The 14,951-nt window shown below is 42.5% G+C and overlaps 1 protein-coding gene across 1 annotated transcript in view; it reads left to right on the forward strand.

Annotated features, from left to right (window-relative positions):
- Positions 1–1,915: 1,915 nt before the first annotated feature.
- The window catches only part of TUT4 (terminal uridylyl transferase 4), a 127,736-nt gene continuing 114,700 nt past the window's right edge, over positions 1,916–14,951 (forward strand). Inside the window, exons 1-2 of the mRNA XM_028142150.2 lie at positions 1,916–1,970; positions 2,350–2,524. The gene's annotated coding sequence lies outside the window, so the exon portion shown is untranslated. The remainder of the gene's footprint in view (positions 1,971–2,349; positions 2,525–14,951) is intronic.

Below are 14,951 nucleotides of genomic sequence, written 5' to 3' on the forward strand. Positions count from 1 at the left end.
GTTCTTAAGTAATCAGGAAATTTTATTCAACTGAGTTTGCTCCAAGGACACTGATATCACTCACTAAGGTGAAGGGCATGTTGGTATTATCTTAATGTCTTTATAGGTTTTAACTTTTGTGTTCTGTTGTTCTTCTGTGTGTTTTTTTCCTTTAAAAAATCTATAGATGAGGAAACTCGGAGGGTGCATTTGCCCGAACTCGTGCAGCTGTTAAGTGCTGCTGCCAGGCAGGACTCTTTTGACTTGAAATATACTACTCTATGCCCTATATTGGGGCCCTGTGGCATCAGACAGGTTGGCGTAACATGCACGTAAGCTTAGAACTCTAGTTTTCTCATTTGTAAATAGGAACAATAGTTCCGACTTAATGGGGTTGTGATAAGCATTAAATGATGAAGTACGTGAAGTACCTTTTAAAATGCTTAGCACTTAGTGGGCAATTCTTTTTTTTTAAAAAATATATTTTATTGATTTTTTACGGAGAGGAATAGAGAGTTAGAAACATCGATGAGAGAGAAACATCTATCAGCTGCCTCCTGCACACCCGATACTGGGGATGTGCCCCCAACCAAGGTACATGCCCCCCGACTGGAATCGAACCTAGGACCCTTCAGTCGGCAGGCGGATGCTCTATCTACTGAGCCAAACTGGTTAGGGCTAGTGGGCAATTCTTGGTCCCTTCTCACCAAGCTTCCCATTCATATGGGCATAAAGTTTATGCCATAAACAAGCACATGAGGTATCCAGTTCTGGGTTATAGTGGGAAGTAGATGGGCTACGCAGAGAGTAAATGTCCTTCTCTAACCTCTTCCAGGTTCGTCTTAGAGTCATATTATAAAACTTGTTAAGGCATTATCTTGTAAATACTTAAGGCTTAGCATGCTCCAGCACTCCCCCACCCCCGCATCCTTGTCATATCATTTTCCTGCCCAGCATTTGTCAAATGTAAGGATCCTAGTTGTGTGAATTGTCCAGCTTTGTGGCCAGAGGTTGGTTGAATAATCTCCAAGGCTGGGGTCTTTAAAAAAAACTTACCAAACCACAGTTCTCTTGAATTGTGACTTTAACTATGTGGAGGGAGCTAACATATTAAAAAAAAGGCAGGTAGCCCTAACTGGTTTGGCTCAGTGGATAGAGCGACGGCCTGCCGACTGAAGGGTCCCAGGTTCGATTCCGGTCAAGGGCATGTACCTCGGTTGCGGGCACATCCCCCGTAGGGGGTGTGCAGGAGGCAGCTGATTGATGTTTCTCTTTCCTGGATGTTTCTAACTCTCTATCCCTCTCCCTTCCTCTCTGTAAAAAATCAGTAAAATACATTAAAAAATAAAAATAAAAACAAGGCAGATAGGGAAGGCGGCCCATGGATGGTGGTTGATTCCAAACCCACGTGAAACTCATTTCGAAAACCTTTTTCCCCGGGGCGATGCCCGAGATTTCTCTGCCGAGCTCCTTAACTTCTGACCGTCCTTTATGAAGACATGGATTCAGCTTTGGTGTGCCAGTGGCAAAGGTGAATCCCCAGGCTTCCAGTCCAGCTTCCCCCCGGCGCTCAGAAGGCCGCGCAAAGGCGCCGAGGGTCCGCGAAGGCGCGGGCGGGGCCGTGGGTGAGCCCGGCTGGGGCGGGGGGGGTGCACGCCCACGGCCGGGTTTCCTTCCCCGGGGGACCACGCTCTGAACGCGGCGCAGCGGGGGCTTTCGGGCTCTTCTTCCCTCTCGGGGGTCTCGGCAGGGCGGCCCGCACGCAGCCCGGGAGCTAGACCCGAGCTGCGCGGCAGCGCCCGCGACCCCCGCCTCCTCGCGCCGCCCCCCCAGCGCGGCCCCGGCGGGAGCCAGGCCTCCGGACCCCCGCTCCTAGGCCCCGCCTCTCGCCGCGAACCCCTAGTGACCGCGACCCTCCCCCGACGCTGGAGCCCTGCCCCCTCCTCCCGGGCCGCGAGTCTTCCCGCGCCCATCCTTTCCTCGGCGTGCGGGTGAGTGCGCCGCCCTCCCACCTCGACCTCCTCCTTCCCATTGTTTCCAGCCGCCACTACGAGCCCCTGCACGTAGCCCCTCCCCCACTGGCGTTCCCAGCCCCCGCCCGGGGTTCCCTGGTGCGCAGGGGCCCCCAGAACCCAGGGAGGGGGCACCCCTGGACGCATTCCCCTGCATCTCATCGGCAGCCCCCCCCACCCCCCTCCCGGCGTCGGTCTCCTATCCCACCCCGGGGCAGGAGGCCATTCGGGGTTCCGTCTCTCTCCCCTCCCCCCTCCCCCGACTCTCCTTCCACGGCCCCCTCCCTTCAGCGGGTCCTCCTCTTTCTCTCCCTCTCCCTCCACCCCCTCCCATTCCCCTCCCCCCCCCACAATGCAGTTCGCGGCGCGGCGGACATGGCGGTGGAGTCCTGAGCTCGTCGTGTCCCGGCCTCCAGCGGCGGCGGCGGCGGCGGCGGCGACGAAGGCTGCAGCGGCGGCACCCGCAGCCGGAGGCGGAGGGGGAGCGGGAGTCACTGAGATGAGGAGGCGCCGCGCGCGCCTGTAGCTCGCAGGTACGGGGGTTCCCGCCGCGGCGGAGCCCGGGGCGCCGAGGGGGTGTGCTCCGGGCAGGCCGGGCCGCCCCCTGGTCGCCCTCAGGTGCCGCCGTGCCTCGCAGGTGTCCGCGGCCCGGCCCGAGCGCCGCTCGGCCGCTCCCCGGGGGCCTGGCGCTTGTTTCCGTGCCGGAACGGGCTCCGGGGGGCTCGGGGGGAGGCAGGGAGAAGGGAGGTGGGGCGGCGGCCTGGGCGGCCTGGGCGGCCTGAGGAGGACCTTGGGGCGCGTTGGGGCCAAACTCCAGCGAGAGCCCCAGGCCGACGCCTCCGGACCTGGGAGGCGGGTTTTGGGTTAACGGAATTCGCGTGAGCATTTTCTGGAGTCCAGGACGATTCCCTTTTCTTTCGCCTCTGCTTAGAGACGCACATACATAACAAATATACACACGCGTATAACACCATGCACATTTTCCCTGGGCTCGCTCCCGCCGGGAGAAGGCAGAAGTGTCTGTGTGTTTCGTTTCTTGCTCGCCCTCCTCCTCTCTCCCTCGCGCCCCTCCGCCCCCCACCCGCACCCTCGTCCCCGTGGAACGGTGGTGGTGAACGCTTTTGACGTGGGAAACTGTGAGGTTCTTATTTGTAAACAGCCCGCACGGAGTGTATCGCACGCCTCCGCGAGAGGTTTCAGGTCCTTTTGGTACCGGGGGTTGCAAAAGAAGGAGCTATTGAGATCTGAAAGGAGCACATTATCGGGATTTCAGGTCGTACCTGAATGGGGTGGATTACTGTTAGGTTAACGTTGATGAAACATGTTCATTGCAGAAGATTTTTTTTTTTTATCAAATCTTTAATCAGAGGAATTTTTGTACCTTGCACGAGATCTTAGTTTCGGTATATAACACGTTTCTTCATTTTAATATATTTTGACGTTCCACTCATTTCGTAAACTTCTTAATGTCCTTGAAATGCAATTAGCATCGTGTATTGTTGGCATCCGGTAATTAATTAGCTGGAGTGGATCACATTACCTTTTGTTTCCAAAGACCCCCTCTCCCCCCTCAAGTCTTGTAGAGGATGGGTAACTCTTGGTGAAACAGAACCTATCCTGTTTCTGTTTTTAAAGTGATGAGAACTATTAGCTGATAAAATTGGATAACCCCAATCGGATATTATAATTTAGAGAGAATGCCATACCAAGGTGGCGAATTGTGAGACAGTTTTTTTAAAAGTTGACTTTTTTGGGGGGTTAGTATCAGTCAGCATATTTTGTATGTGAGTCAATTGTGTGCCAGAGTTTTCTTTAGGCTCAGAACTCTTGTATATCTCCTTAGAAATTACTGCACTAACTGCATCCTAGTATTGATTAGTCACAACTTGTAAAGTTATGAAATATTGATTCATCTAGAAAGCCGTGCTTAAGATAATTCACTAGTGTTTAGTGTGCTGTAATGCTTTTGTAAACAAAATTTAACGAGGGCTTTTTAAAAACCATACACTTGGGAGCCCTGGCTAGGTAGTGGCATTGGTTAGAGCATCATCCCCATATGCTAAGTTTCAGGGTTCTATTCTAAGTCAGGACACATACAGGAAGCAACCAATGAATGCATAAATAAGTGGAATAACAAATCAATGTTTCCCTTTCTCTCAAACCAATAAACAAAAAAACCGTATACTTTGGGGAAGATAAGAATTTTAGGTCATTTATGCTTTAAAATATATTTAAAATAAAAGAAAGCTATTTTTTAAAAACTCATTTAGATAAAATTTTCCTGCTGTTTGCAGTTTTTCATTTGACTAGTGTGGGAAATGAAAAAATAAAGTTTCTTTGAAATAATAGAATAGTCTTTTCATTGAACTATGTTAAGTTGTTAGTAATACAGGTAAATTAACAAGTCGTTAACATGCACTAAAATTTAGTTCAATTTTGTAAATTCTAAATCACACCTAGAAGTACATTTATTTTTAGGTAAGTTAGCTAGGACAGTACAGTGTCTACATTATAATTTTAGACCTTTAAAAATAAAAATTTATAATTGTAATTTTAAATATCTCTGATTAATAAAAAGCTGTTTAAAGATAATTGTTATTCTCAGAGCAGATTTATTTTAATAATAGTAATTAGAGAACTTTTTTTTACCTCAAAGTTAACCTTGACATGCATAACAAGCACCATTAATTGTGTTCTTTATAGAAGGCAAAATCAGGATCTGTGGGTAGAGATAGGTGTTTGAATTTGTTTTCTACAGAACATTTCTAGTTTCAGGGAAAGATTAAGCAAGACTTACCATTAAATTTTGTTTATTCTTAAAAAAAATCAGATCACTTTGCTATAACAATTCAGTGAGATGTATTACTTTCTAAAGTAAACTAAAACTTCTTGAATTTATAAAATAATGATACAAAATTTAGTTGGAATCATTACTGTAGACTTATGTTCTAAAAAAAAGAACAGTTCTAGAAAGACCTAAAACAGACAAGGGAAAAGGACATTGTAGATTAAAGCTGAATATGTAGATATTGTTCTTAATTTTAGACAAATTAGGATTGTTTACACTAAACTAAGTTTTAATTTTAGAACCCTAGATAATTGCATAATTTGGGGAAATGTTAAAAAACCAGCATAATGTTTCCAAGTGTTCTTAGAATTCAAAAATAAGAAAAGGTATATAAATGCGAAGATGAACAATTTAGATTTTCCCCCTTTAAATGAGAGATTTAATTTGTATGATGTGTTACAGTTTCCATATCAAATTATCTCATTGAATGTCCATAATTATCCTGGGAGTTAATAGGGGAGAGAAAAGGGAACTAACATGTTTTGTTCCAGGCACTATTAGACATTTAGGTTTTTGGTTTTTTTCACTTGCTCATTGTAACAACCCTATGAAACCTGTTTTGTAGATGATGAATGTCTGACTTAGAGGTTAAGTAATTTGCTGAAGATTATAGTGTTAGATTCAAAGCAGCTCTGTGTGCTCTTACAATTATATAGGCCATGTTACTTCTCAATATGTATCAAGTATTTTCTTAATTTTGTAGGATAAACTATTTAAGGTTGCTCATTCATTCATCATTTATTCATTTCATCAAACTTGCATTTCATTTATATTTCATGCTAGATGCTGCTAGGCTGTAGAAATACAGAGTTATTAAAGACAGTCTCCTTTCAGAAAACTCAATCTACATAAATACAGATAAATCACAACACCTTATATCAGCAATTTTCAACCTTTTTAAAAAATCTCATAGTACACATAAGCTAATTAGTAAAATTCTGCGGCACATCAAAAACTATATATTTTGCTGTTGTGACCAAAAAAAGGTATAATTTTGATTCATCCACACTGGACGTCTATTGTGTTGGCTGTTATCATTTTTTTATTTGCTGATCTAAGGGAAAAGAGGTCAGTGCCCCTAAATAAATAGTCAGGTATTGCATGTTTTAAAAATTCTTGCAGTATACTAGTGTGCCTGCACTGGTTGAAAATCACTGCCCTAGATAATGGAAGTTCAGAGGGAAAAAGCTGGCATTTGAGGGATGAATAGGAGTTTGCTGGGTGAAGAAGGGGATAGACTGGAGATCATTTTGGAGATAAGGAATAACATGCAAAGATAAGTTGTTATGGGGCTTGGTGTATAGGAAAAAGTGAGAAATTCATTGTGTCAGGAATTGAGGATTTATGGATAGAGCAGTTGAGAGAAATGGTTGGAAGTAGCCGTCAGATTGTGCAAGTTATTGTGTATGTTAAATTAAGGCGTATGGATTTTTATTTTTTAGATTATCAAGTGAGATAATGGTTGAGCTGTGATCAGAGATATGTATTATGACTCCTAGTTTAGTATTTCTTTCTCTTTGGCTTCCTTATCAACAGCTTTTACCTGTTTTCAGTGGATAGTCATGCCATCTTTTCCAGGTCACTCTCCTCTCTTCTCTATAGTTACTGTGTTCCAGACTCTTTTTTTTGAGAATCCTGAATTCAAATCTTACTGTCTAAGAATGTTTAATATCTTAGAAGGTTCTTTTGAGATAATAATGCCTTTGGGAGAAATCAGCTTGTTATAGTTACTCAGGAAGTTTTTTCACTCCTTGGTCTGGGTTACTAGAAAGCAATAGGATAAGACATTGGGGCGTGTGAGCTGGAAAGAAGGAGATGCATTCATGCAAGCGCAACAATCATCAGTAAAGTTGAGCAAAGTTCTAATCTTTACACAAAGTAGCCTGTACTATCAGAAATAAATAAGCATGTTTTTAATCACACAGTAGTCTGGTAATTTTAAATAGATATTTGATTTACAATGCCAATAGATCATTTACTTCATAGTTGCCTGTGCTAATCCTATATAATAAAGAGGTAATATGCAAATTGACCATCACTCCAACACACAAGATGGCCAACAGGGGAAGGCAGTTGGGAGAGACCAGGCCTGCAAGGGAGGGCAGTTGGGGGCGATCAGGCCTGCAGGGGAGGGAGGGCAGTTAGGGGTGACCAGGCTGGCAGAGGAGGGCAGTTGGGGGCTACCAGGCCTACAGGGGAGGTCAGTTGGGGGCAACCAGGACTGCAGGGGAGGACAGTTAGGGGCGACCAGATCGGCAGGGGAGGGAAGTTAGGAGTGAGCAGGCTGGCAGGGGAGGGCAGTTAGGGGCAATTGGGCCAGCAGGGGAGCAGTTAGGCATCGATCAGGCTGGCAGGGGAGTGGTTAGGGTGTGATCAGGCTGGCAGGCAGAAGCAGTTAGGGGCAATCAGGCAGGCAGACAGGCGAGTGGTTGGGAGCCAGCAGTCCTGGATTGTGAGAGGGATCCCAGATTGGAGAGGGCGCAGGCTGGGCTGAGGGACACCCCCTTCCTGAGTGCACACATTTTGTGCACTGGGCCTCTAGTTTCTTTCTAAAGATCTTAGAAGCATTAACTCAGTCCTCACAAAACCTTTTTAATGTTATCTTTATTTACAGGTGAGCAAAGTAGGGGTAGAATGGTTTAGGACCTTGGACAAGATCTCACAGCTAGTTTGATTTGGAATTCCAGGTTTCTGATTCTAGATTCATAGCTCTTAGTCACTAGACTGTGTTGCACCTCAATTTTAGGTTGTCAAAATTTAGTATGCAGAGGGTGTTAAATTTAGTATAATCACATGGATTGTCAAAAATTATTTTTCAAATTTTTAACAATAAAGATTAAATTTTTTAAGAATCTAAAGTTGAATTAAATTGTACATAATGAAACCTGATTGCATTTTTGTCAGTCTGAGCTATACATTGTAATTTAAATAATTATCATTAAAATTGATCAGTCATTATGTGTTTAAGCTCCATTCTTGTGCTAATTTAGGCCAGTGGTATTCAAACTATGTTTGGGGACTTCTAGAGGGGTGGTCTCTGAGTCACAACTGTTTTTGTAGTAATAATAAGACAATATTTGCCTTTTCCCCTCTCCTCTCATCTGGAATGTAGAGTAATGCCTACACAATATATAAAAACATTGCTGTGGTGGCTAATGGAAAGTGTAATAATGTGTGCTTTCTGTCTCTTTTTCTTTGAGATATAATTTATAATACCATAAAACTCACTCTTTTAGCCCAGCTCGTATGGCTCAGTGGCTGCAGGGGAGGACAGTTAGGGGCGACCAGGCCAGCAGGGGAGGGCAGTTAGGGGTGACCAGGCCGGCAGGAGAGGGCAGTTAGGGGCAGTTGGGCTGGCAGGGGAGGGCAGTTAGGGGCGAACAGGCTGGCAAGGGAGGGAAGTTAGGGGTGACCAGGCCAGCAGGGGAGGGCAGTTGGGGGCAACCAGGCCTGCAGGGAGGACAGTTAGGGGCAACCAGGACTGCAGGGGAGAGCAGTTGGGGGCGAACAGGCTGGCAGGGGAGGGCAGTTAGGGCAGAAGGCAACGTGTTTAAGCTCCTATCTTGTGCTTAGTGTAGGCCAATTGGTTGCCTTCTGTAGAGCTATAAACCAGGAGGTCATGGTTCGTTTGATTCCCTTTCAGGGCACATGCCTGGGTTACTGGCTTAATACCCAATAGGGGTTGCGCAGGAGGCAGCCGATCAATGACTCTCATCATTGATGTTTCTGTCTCTCTCTCCCTCTCCCTTCCTCTCTCAAGTCAATAAAAAAATTTAAAAAACGCACCCTTAAAAAAGTATACAGTTCAGTGTGTATTCATAAGGTTATGTAATCATCACTAGTATCTAATTCCAGAACATTTTCTTTTTAAAAAAATTGAATTTATTGGGGTACATTGGTAAATAAAATTATATAGGTATCAGGTGTACAGTTCTATAATACATCATCTGTATACTGTATTGTGTGTTCACCACCCCAAGTCAAGTCTCCTTCCATCATCATTTGTGCCCCCTATACTCTCTTCTACTCCTCTCCCCCCCCCCTTTTTCACCCAGACCCACAACCCCCCTGCCTTCTGACAGCTGTCAGTCTGATAATTCCAGAACATTTTCATTTTTCTGAAAAGAAACCATGTGCCCATTAGCAACCACTCCTCTGCTCCCACCCCCCTAGTCTTTGGCAATCAAATTACTTTCTATCTATGGATTTGCATATTCTGGACATTTCATATAAATGGAATCATACAACATGCTTTTTTGTTCCTGGCTTCTTTCACTAAGCATAATGTTTTTAAGGTTCATCCATATAGTATCACATATTAGCACTTCATTCCTTTTTATGACTGAACTAGTGGCCCGGTGCACGGATTCGTGTACATTGAAAGAGTGTCACATTCAGAATGTTAACAAAAACAACCAAATTCACGATCGACAATGACAGATTGAAACACACGCGTGAGATTGTCGCCAGCGAGAGCTTTATATGTATCACACATGCAAGAGTCAACGTTTATTTTTAAATTGCCAGTGAGCATCATATGTACTGGCTGGTTGGTCAGATGGACAGACGGTCAGTCACTTAGCCTTTTATATATATAGAAGATAATATTACATTATATGGAATGTATTCTATAGAGATAACACATTTTGCTTATTCATTCATCATTTGATAGACATTTGGGTTGTTTCCACTCTAGCTGTTATGAGTATTGTTGCTATGAATATTCATGTAAAAGTTATTGTGTAAATGTATGCTTTCATTTCTCTTGAGTATATACCCAGGAGTGGAATTGATGGGTGTTTTGATAAATTTATGTTTTCCCTTATGACGACCTGTCAAACTATTTTCCAAGAGTTTGCTGCACCAGTTTCTATTCCGACTAGTAATGTATGAGGGTTCTAATTTTTCCATATCCTTACCAACACTTGTTATTATTCATCTTTTAAATTTTAGCCATCCTGCCCTGACTGTTTCAGCAGTGAGAGCGACAGCTTGCGCACTGCAGGGTTGGGGATTTGATTTTCAATCAGGTCAAGGGCACATATCTGGGTTGCAAGTTCTATCCCTGGCCCAGTTTGGGCATGTGCTGGAGTCAATCAATTGATAGGTCTCTCTCACATCCATGTTTCTCTTTTCTCCCCTCTCCCCCACTTCCACTCTCTAAAAAAATCACTGGAAAAATATCCTTGGGTAAGGATTAACAAAAAATTATAGCTCTCCTAGCAGGTGAAGTGGGTATTATATTGTGATTTTGATTTGCTTTTTCCTACTGACTAATGATACTGAACACCTCTTCATATTCCTGTTGACCATTTGTGTATCTTTTTTGTTTTAAAGATTTTTTAAAATTGATTTTTTAGAGAAGAGAAGAAGGGAGAGGGAGAGAGAGAAAGAAGCATTGAAGTGAGAGCAAACATCAACCTGGGCATATGCCTTGACTGGGAATCCAACCTGCAACCTTTTGGTGCAAGGGACTACACCCAAACAACTGAACCACACAGGCCAGGGCATCAATGGTGTATCTTAGAGACATGTTTATTCACCTTCCTTTGCCCATTTAAAATTTTGAGTTGTCTTTTTATTGTTGAGTTGTAAGAGTTCTTGATGTATTTTGGATGCTAGATCCTTATTAGGTATGTGGTTTGCAAAATTGTCCTTCCATTATGTGGGTTTTATTCATTTAAAAAATTGTAAAAAATATATAATAGAATTTACCATTTTAACCATTTTTAAAAAGATATTTTTATTGATTTCAGAGAGGGAGAGAGAGATGGAAGCATCAGTGATGAAAGAGAATCATTAATTGGCTGCCTCTTGCTCGCCCCACACTGGGGATCGAGCTTGCAACCCAGGCATGTGCCCTGACCGGGAATTGAACTGTGACTTCCTGGTTCATAGGTTGATGCTCAATCACTGAGTCACGCCAGCCAGGCTTAACCATTTTTAAGTGTACATTCAAGAGCATTTAGTACATTTACATTGTTGTGCAATCATCACAATCATCCATCTTCAAAATTTTTTCATTTTTCCCACCCAGAACTCTGTACCCATTAAGCAGTAACTCCTCATTTCCTTCTCCTTTCAAACCCTTGCAACCACCATTCTACTTTCTATCTATAAATCTGACTACTCTATATATAATTAACATCATACAATACTTGTCCTTTTTCTGAGTGGCTTATTCCATTCAGCACAATGTATTCAAGGTTCTTCCATGTTGTAGCATGTGCTAGAAATGCCTTCTTTTTTTAAGGCTGAATAATATTCTGTTGTATGTATATACCACACTTTGTTTATCCATTCATCTGCTGATAAACACTTGTGTTGCTTCCACGTTTTGGCTGTTGTAAATAAGGCTACTCTGGACATGGGCATATAAATATCTGTTCAAGTCCCTGTTTTCAGTTCTTTGGGTATCCTCAGAAGTGGAATTGCTGGATCATATGGGTAAACCTACATTTAGTTTTTTTAGGAATTGCTATATTATGCTTTTCATTTTCTTTAGTATGTATTTGAAGCACCTATGTTTTCAATTTTGATAAAGTCCAGTTTAGCTGTTTTGTTTTTGGTTGCCTGTGCTTTGGGAGGCATAACTAAGAAATCATTGCCTAATCCTAAATTGCAACTGTTTCCTTCTAACATTTTTAGAGTTTTTGCTTTTATTTTATTATTATTATTTTTAATATTTTAATTGATTCTTTAGAGAGAGAGAAAGGGAGAGGGAGAGAGAGAAACATCCATATAAGAGCAAAACATCAATTGGCTGCCTCCTACATGCCCTCTACTAGGAATCGAGACTGCAACCCATGCATGTGCCCTGACCAAAAATCAAACTGGCAACCTTTCAGTGCACAGGACAATGCCCAACCAATTGAGCCACACTGGCCAGGGCTATATTAAAGCTTTTACATCTAGTTCTTTGATCCATTTTGAGTTGATTTTTGTGTGTGGTGTGAGGTAGAGACCCAACTTCATTCTTTTTTAAAAAAAATCACCCAAGGATCTATTTTTATTGATTTGAGAGAGGGAAACATCTATTGGTTGCCTTCTGTACTTGCCCAGGAATTGAACCCACAACCTTTCGGTATAAGGCAGTGGTCGGCAAACTCATGAGTCAACAGAGCCAAATATCAACAGTAAAACGATTGAAATTTCTTTTGAGAGCCAAATTTTTAAAACTTAAACTTCTTCTAACGCCACTTCTTCAAAATAGACTCGCCCAGGCCGTGGTATTTTTTGGAAGAGCCACACTCAAGGGGCCAAAGAGCCGCATGTGGCTCGCGAGCCGCAGTTTGCCGGCCACTGGTATAAGGGATGATGCTTTAACCAACTGAGCCACCCAGCCAGGGCTCAACTTTATTATTTTTATGAGGCTATCCGGTTGTCCCAACACCATTTATTGACAAGACTATTCTTTTCCTGTTGAATGGTTTTGGCATCTTTGTTGAAAATCATTTGACCATAAATGACTGTTTATTTCTGGATTCTCAATTGATTCTGGATTTTCTATTGATCTCTATGTCTAGCCTTATGACAGGCTTGATTACTGTAGCCTTGTAGTAATTTTTGAAATCCGAGTGTGAGTCCTCCAATTTTGTTCTTTTGCAATATTATCCTGGCTATTTAGAGCAGTGGTCACCAACCTTTTGGACCTCACGGACCACCAGTGGTCTTCGGATCACCAGTTAGCAACTGCTGATTTAGAGTACCTTCCCATTTGATATGAATTTTAGGATGTTTGCCAATTTCTGCCAAAAAAAAAAAAAAAAAGGGCAGCCAGAGTTTTGAAAGAAATTGGGATGAATCTGACGATCAATTTGGGAGTATTGTCATCTTAATATCAAGTTTTTCAACCCATGAATATGAAAGATTTTTCTATTTTCATTTCCTTTAAATAGGATTTCACCTGTTTCAACAATGTTTGGTAGTTTTCACGGCAAGTCTTACACTTTTGTTAAATTTATTGCTAAGTTGCTGGGGTTGAGCAGCAGACCCTGAGCAACGGATGAATGGATTACTCCGACACAACTGTTAGCTGTGAAAGAGATGGCTAAGGGGCTGCCTGGCTAACGGAACCGGAGCCTTGGTTGCCTGCCTTGTTAGCCTTTTATTGTACCAGCAGTTTGAGATAAAGTTTATCTTTTAGGTACAATCAATAAGGTAAGTAATCTTGGGAGGACATGTGTTTGTAGTGTCTTTTAAACAAGGACACCCAAAAGATTAAGCATAAGGATTCCAGTAAATACCTGGGGGTCTGCTTGTGCACAGACTTGTTTGGAAAGGTCAAGGAATAATTAGGGGCACCGCCTTCAGCACTCCTCTAAGTTGGAATTCTAATAAACAGGGAAGGTGGCCTTCCACATACTTCCCTTTTCTCAGAATGTCCTCCTTACAAACTTTCCAACCAAGTCTCATGCTTCCCCACACTAAGTATTTTATCTTTTTGATGCGATTGTACATGGAATTGTTTTCTTAACTTTATTTTTGGATTATTCATTGCTAATTATAGAAATACAACTGATTTTTGTATATTGATTTGGATAGCAATGTTGCCAGACTCAGTTATTAGCTTTAATAGTTTTTTATGGATTCCTTAGGATTTTCTATTTTCTGCAAATAGAGATAGTTTTACTTATTACTTTCCACTCTGGATGCCTTTTATTTCTTTTAATTGTCTAATTTTCCTTGTTAGTACAATCTATAATAATAAAAGGGTAATATGCTAATTAGAACAGATGTCCTTCCAGAAAAATAAAAGGGTAAAATGCTAATTAGAATGGATGTCCTTCCAGGCGTCATTCCAGACGTCCTTCTGGACGAAGCTGGGTCTGGAGGGAAGCAGCCCGGGTCCCGGGTGCCTGCCGGCGGCCGGAGAGAAGCAGCCCAGGTCCCGGGTGCCTGCCAGCAGCCAGAGGGAAGCAGCCTGGGTCCCATGTTCCTGTTGGCACCTGGAGGGAGGAAGCCTGGGTCCCAGGTGCCGGAGGGAAGCCGGTGCCAGCAGTTGGGGGAAGGAAGGCCTACTCTTGCATGAATTTTCGTGCATCAGGTCTCTAGTGTTGAATAAAAGTGAAAACAGCAGACATCTTTGTCTTGTTTCTGCCCTTAGAAGAGAAAACATTTAATCTTTTACCTTAATGGTGAAATAAACTTGTGGGTTTTTCTTATTAGATGCCCTTTGTCAGGCGGAGAAGGTTACTTTCTATTCCTAGTTTTTTGAGTATTTTTTATCAAATGCTTTTTTTGGTTTATTGGGATGACTATGTGATTTTTTTTAAAAAAAATATATTTTATTTATTTTTCTACAGAGAGGAAGGGAGAGACATAGAGAGCTAGAAACATCGATGAGAGAGAAACATTGACCAGCTGCCTCCTGCACACCCCCTACCAGGGATGTGCCCGCAACCAATGTATATGCCCTTGACCGGAATCGAACCTGGGATCTTTCATTCCGCAGATCGACGCTCTATCCACTGAGCCAAACCGGTTTCAGCTGATTTTTGTTTTTTATTCTATTAACATGGTGTATTACATCAATTGATTTTCATATGTTGAACCAACCCCTTTATTCCTGGCATATAATCCTTTTGTTGCTGGATTTGGTTGGTTAGTATTTTGTTGAGGATTTTTACATTTATATTCATAGGAGACATTAGTCTATAATTTTTTGTGATGTCTTGTCTGGTTTTGGTATTAGGGTAATACTGGACTCAGAATAAGTTAATATATTCTTGTGTTTGAAAAAATTCTCTGTTTTAAAATCTAATGACATAAATCTCAATAACTATAACACACGCACACACACACAAAAGTTCTTTGGATTCTGGGTAATTTTAAAGAGGATAGATATCCTGAGATCAAAAAGTTTGAGAACCACTGGTTTAGGCTAAGAGACATGCTCTAGGACAAAAATTGGGACTCTTGTTTCTTGTGAGTCATAAACTAGTCCCATTTGTGTCATTTTAGGCAAGTCATAAACTCAGGGTGCCTCAATCCTATATAATAAAAGCCTAATATGCTAAGTGACTGGTCATCTGGTCGGCCATTCATCCAAAGTGTAATATGCTAATGATATGCCAAGGCAGCTCAACTGCTCACTATGACATGCACTGACC

The sequence above is a fragment of the Eptesicus fuscus genome, chromosome 9, assembly GCF_027574615.1.
Source record: "Eptesicus fuscus isolate TK198812 chromosome 9, DD_ASM_mEF_20220401, whole genome shotgun sequence".
NCBI lineage: Eukaryota > Metazoa > Chordata > Mammalia > Chiroptera > Vespertilionidae > Eptesicus > Eptesicus fuscus.